The sequence below is a fragment of the Spinacia oleracea genome, chromosome 1 (assembly GCF_020520425.1).
Source record: "Spinacia oleracea cultivar Varoflay chromosome 1, BTI_SOV_V1, whole genome shotgun sequence".
Taxonomy (NCBI): Eukaryota; Viridiplantae; Streptophyta; class Magnoliopsida; order Caryophyllales; family Amaranthaceae; genus Spinacia; species Spinacia oleracea.
In genome coordinates, this window is record NC_079487.1 from 68,909,659 (window position 1) to 68,915,787 (window position 6,129).

General features: G+C 39.6%; 1 non-coding gene across 1 annotated transcript; it reads left to right on the forward strand.

The window, feature by feature from the left end:
- Positions 1-5,653: 5,653 nt before the first annotated feature.
- Positions 5,654-5,760, forward strand: LOC130466472 (small nucleolar RNA R71). Its single transcript, XR_008926697.1, has one exon. It is a non-coding gene; the product is annotated as a small nucleolar RNA R71 (small nucleolar RNA).
- Positions 5,761-6,129: the final 369 nt, after the last annotated feature.

Below are 6,129 nucleotides of genomic sequence, written 5' to 3' on the forward strand. Positions count from 1 at the left end.
GAACATGTGGACTTACGGGCTCGCCTTTCTTAAGCTTGGTCCCAAGAATTTGCCTATGAGTCTTGAATCTTTTGACTCGAGCCAGATCTTGGAACATGTTCTTTAACTCACTGATGATCGTGAAAGCATCTGAGTTGATGGACATTTTCTGTAGATCTGCACTCATGGTTGCAAGCATTAGACATTTTACATCCTTGTTGGCATCAATCCAACGATTGAGGGCTGCCTGAGTGACCCCGTCGCCCGCGGCTTCGGGCATCGCCTCTTCCAGGACATACTCCTTTTCTTCCTGCGTAAGAACTATTTGCAAGTTCCCTTGCCAGTCAAGGAAGTTTTTCCCGTTCAACTTCTCCTTTTCGAGAATTGATCGGATGTTGAATGAATTGTTGTTTGCCATTGTTAAAACTACAATTGAAAAAGAATACAAATAAATAACCATTCACAGTTTCTCTTAATAAACTTTAAATTCTAGCATACATGCATAATTTATCATTTATTAAGCATTTTATTCAAGTTATGTGTTCCGGCAGGTGTGAATAAAATAATTCCAAGATCCATAAATCATTGAAGAATTAATCACATTATGTATTTAGACTCAATTCTAAAATATTTTAGGTAAGCAAAGCCTTTGCTAATAGTCTAGAAACTACTCTTGGTTGATAGGTACGTCTAAGAACTTATTAGGTAAACGTATCCCATTTTCCACGACATAAAAGGACTCCTTACTTATATCGTTGAGTTTCACCAAAACTAACATGTACTCACAATTATTTGTGTACCTTACCCCTTTAGAACCAATAAGTAACACCTCGCTATGGCGGAAAACTATTACTAAGATTGATGTAAAGGTTATCCAAGTAAGTGTTATTTTGGCATGGCACCTTTTAACTCAATTTTAAAGTTTGGAACTTAAGGCTCTTACTATGTTGGTTAGATTTTAAGTGAACTAAAATCCTTAATCATGCAACATAATAAAGCCATAATCTCATGCATAATTAAGACATATTTAAAGCAATAAATAACTTAAAACATGCATAAGATATAAATGTGATCTAGTATGGCCTGACTTCATCTTGAAGCTTCAACTTCAAAGTCCGTCTTGAAAACGGATTGGAAACTCCATCTTGAATTCTCCATGGGAGGCGCCGTTTTCTTCAAATAGGATAAGCTATAATTAAACTAATTACAACTATTTGATGGTACGCAGACCATATTTAAAGCAATAAATTTGGTACTTTTGACCAATATTACATTCAAATTAATGGTACGCAAACCATATTTACTATCCTATTTGGGCCATACTAGTCACTTTTCAATAACCTGCAAAACAGTACATATATAATATATACCATTCACCCATTCATTATCATGAATGGCCCACATAGCTGGTTAGTAGAACATATTATGCATCATATAAACATTTGCAGCAATTAATCAAGGCTTCGAATAATCTATCAATTATTCAATCCTTATTAATTCTAATCAAGTTGTTTTAACCTTAAAGGAATGTAGACCTAATCAAGAGTTTATGACTAAAAGGCTCCCACTTAAACCAAATAAATTTACATGCTTTACTAATTTTAAACATAAAAATGTATTTCCTAGTCTAACCGGAAACATACAAATTTAATTAAAATTTAAAGCTCATATAAATTTATAATTGAATCCTTTCAATTTATTTTCAGTTGAATTAAATAAATGTATTTAAATTTATTCAAGGTTTTAATTTTAGTAAAATAATTAGTATAAATTAGAATTTATAATAATTAGATTATTCAAAATTAAATTCCGAGAAACCCATTTAAATTACGAATTTTAAAGTTAATTAAAATCGTTTCCGAACTGAAAATTAAAAATTATATTCAAAACGCATCAATCGTATCACGACGAGGCACTTGGGCTTGCGCCCAAGCCCCATCGAGTCATGACGCAGCAGCGCCCCATCGACTGATCGCTAGACATGCACGAGCAGGCCACACACACCAATAACAATATTAAAGGAATCTAGGGCAACAGTTCACCATAAATGCAGACCGGGATTGGACAACCGATAATAACAATCAATTAACAATCATAACTAGGAAAACATGCATCTCTCGAATCTTATGAATTCCTTAGGATAGAACAACTAGCGGGCTCTCGCTACGTAGTAGAAATAGTTCCTATCTAATAGCTACAGACCAAAAACATCAGATTTATACCTCTTGGCGAATAATCTAAGGTTAATCAAACTCAAATCAAAATAGTCCGGCCGAAAAGAATTGACGATCAATAATAATAAGCTATAGAAATTATAATCAATAAATCAATAATCAAGTCCACATATAATCCGAATCATGCATTCATGGATCCCCTAAACCCTAGAAATTAAACTACTCACTCATGATAATAAATAACAACGCAATTAATATAATGGAAAACATGATTAAAGCAATAGAATAAATTGAAGTAAGAAGTAATACCGAATTGAAGAACAAATGAATAATAAAGCTTGAATTTTTACTTGGAATTAAAAACTAATTATTTGAACAATTAGAGAGAAAACCAGAAAATAAACTAAGTACTAAAACTCGAATAAAAGATGTCCTCTCAAAATAAAAGTGCTAAGCTTATATAGTTTGCCTAAATTAATCCTAAAAAACGGAAATAAAACACGCGAATATCTGCTGTAGGTTGGCGTCGCCCGATTCCCGAGCGGTGGAGGTGGTGGTGTCGGCTCCCGAGCTCGGCTTGTGGAAGCCTCATGTTGGTTTCTTGGTTGTGTGGTGCAACTCCTCCTTGGTCGGCTAGTCATGGTTAAAAGATGATTTTTTAGTGGTGTTTTGAGTTTTTGGTTGAATTTGGGGGTTTGGTGGAGAGTGAAGTAAACTTAAATTGGTTGGGTATAGGTTGTAGAGGGTGATGAGAGGAAGATTTTGATGTAAAGTATGTTGAATTTGGTGGAGATTTGAGGGAGATATGAAGGATTGAAGTTTGTGAGAGTTGGGGTTTAATGGAGGAAGAGAGAGAAAATAAGGTTGAAGATGAAGAAAAGAATGAGGAAGTGAAGATCCCGTGGCTTATTTGTCGCTGATTTGCAAATCGCCCGATCGGGCAGCAGCTCGCCCGATCGGGCGAATTTCGAACCTTTTTGTTGAATCTGTGCGCGCCCGATCGGGCGCTCCTTTTCCAACCCAGAGTCATCTCAAAACCTCGAACAAACGTCATCACCAACCGCCCGATCGGGCGGAATTTCGCCCGATCGGGCATTTGACTCGCTCTTTGTGTCGATCGGGCAACCGTCGCCCGCTCGGGCGACTTTCCAACATATTCCTTGAATCGACACGTGCCCGATCGGGCGCCCCTCGCCCGATCCGGATCGGGCGGAACGCAGGCTACTCCGTTTCAGCTTGAATTTAACTTTTTCGAACTTGGAGCCTTAGACCTGCACAGCATTAAACGTCCAAACCGTAAAATACCCTCTTCTCACCTCTCTAACACCAAAAACTACAATGAAACACACACTTGCTCAAAAATTATACTAAAACACACAAACGAAAGCGAAAAATACACTACGAAAAGCAAAATGTATAGTGAAATAATCATCCCCTATTAGATTGATACAATGTCCCCATTACACAATCTTTGTTTAAGTGCAGACAACGAACGGAAAGGGATGAGAGCCACGACAACTCATCGAATGGGGGCACCAAAGATGGTGCCATCTGGTGTCAATTCAAATGCCTTGGATGAGCTATGTGGTGTGGGAAGTGACAGATCACGACCCCTATCATGAATGCGGTGCCCACCGTTCACCGAGCTTTCGGCCTTTCGGGTCTCAGCACCATCAAATCGTGCTTCCTTTCGAACCCATTCCAAACAGTTCATACTCCGATCACCTCCGCCTGCGAAACAACTTGAAACATGCGCTTTTTCCGAGGAGTTATTAGAGTTAGTATGAGTCAATTCAGTGTTAAAATAATCATTAGAAACATTGACTCCAAAACATGACTCCTCTACCATAGGGCTCTTAGCAACATGGGTTAAATTGAAAGTAACCTTGTCATCCCCCACATTTAAGGTCAGCTTGCCATTCTTGACATCTATGATTGCCCCCGCAGTGTGTAGGAAAGGTCGACCTAAAATAATAGGAATCTGTCTGTCCTCTTCCATGTCCAACACAACAAAATCAACATGGATAAAAAATTTACCTACTCTAACAGGCGCATCTTCTAGAACACCTAGGGGGTATTTTACAGATCTATCAGCCATTTACAGAGTTATGTTGGTAACTTTTAAATCACCCATGTTAAACTTAGTACATACAGACAGGGGCATGACATTAACACTGGTACCTAAATCACATAAGGCTTTCTCAATAAAAAGGTTGCCAATATTACACGGGATAGAGAAACTCCCAGGGTCCCTCAACTTGGGTGGAGACTTATTTTGTAGTAAGGCACTGCACTCTTCAGTGAATGCAACAGTCTCCACCTGACTGAATGCTCTCTTCCTAGTCAAGATGTCTTTCATGTATTTAGCATATGCAGGTACTTGAGTAATTAATTCAGTAAAAGGGACCGTTACTTGCAGATTATTTACTACTTCTAAGAACTTACCAAACTGCTTGTCTAGCTTGTTCTTTAGCTGACGATGAGGGAAGGGAAGTTTGATAGGTGGAACTTGTATCTCAACTTTCTTCTCAACCCTGGTGTTAGCTTCCTTCTCCTTGACCACATTTTCACTTTCTCTTGGCAGAGCACCACCGACAGATACTTCAACCTCTTCTTCAATAGTAATAGGCGGCCCATCATACTCATATCCACTCCGCAAAGTGACAGCATTTACAGACTCTCTGGTCACAGGTTGTGAGGGAAGTTGTCCTTTGGGTCTCTTTGCAAGGGTAGTAGCCATTTGTGCCAACTGTTTATCCATGACCTTGTTATGAGCAGTGAGGGCATCAATTTTGGCATCCTTTTCGCTTAGAGATCTCTGCAATTCCAACATCGTATTCCTCATCTCTACAAGCATGGGATCAGGTTGTGTGGGTTGAGGTTGTGGAGGAAAACCAGGCGGTCCACTAGGCTGCGGGTTGTAGTTACTCTGCGGTTGGTATGACTGTTGTGGTGGCGGTTGGTAATGTTGTTGTGGTGGTGGAGGGTTTTGAATCTGATGGGGGTTTTGGACATTAGTACTCCTATATGATAGTAGGGGGTTGTTTTTATACCCCTCATTGTAAGAGTTCGAGTACGGATTGTTCTGCTTGTAGGACTGGAATGCATTGCATTGTTCGATAGAGCTCCGGCATTCCTGTGCATAATGGCCTTGCATCCCACAGCTATTACAAACATTGGCAGATTGGGCACTCATTGCAGCGACACTAGCATGTTGGGTGGATTGGGAAGATGCAATCTGTATATTATCTAGCATGTCATGTAGGGCAGTTAGCTAAGCAGTAAGCTGCTCAATAGAATTCATCTCATGCTTAACACCCCGGTCGGCAAAACCTCTAGGATTCCCATATTTGGCACTATGGATGGCCATCTCCTCAATCACCTCTAAAGCTCTAGGCACCTCCAGTTGCATAAATCTCCCACTGGCAGCTGAATCCAAAAGACACCTAGACTCATTACCCAGACCATTATAGAACTGCTGAACCAGGAACCAGTCATCCAAACCATGGTGCGGGCATTCTCTTTGCAAGTCCTTGAATCTCTCCCAAACTTCGAACAAACTCTCATCTGCTTGTTGAGAGATACCTAATATCTGACCCCTCAGACGAGTTGTCTTTTCAGGTGGAAAATATTTAACATAGAACACAAGGGCCAAGGAATTCTAATCGGTGATTTTCATAGCTGCGCGGTTGAGACTGTTAATTCATAGCTTTGCCTTCCCACTCAATGAAAATGGAAAGTGTATCTCCATAGTCTGCTCCGGTGTTAAATTCTTCTTCTTAATGGTGGCACAATACTGAATGAAAGACTGAATATGGAGATTAGGATCTTCACCCTTTTCCCCACCGAATTGGTGTCTCTCGATCATGTTTATCAGCTGGGGTTCGATCTTGAAATTCTCGACCGCAATGGAAGGCATGATTGCCTTTGGAAGCATAGACAGACTTGGTTTAGAATAGTCTGTAAGCCATGGCAC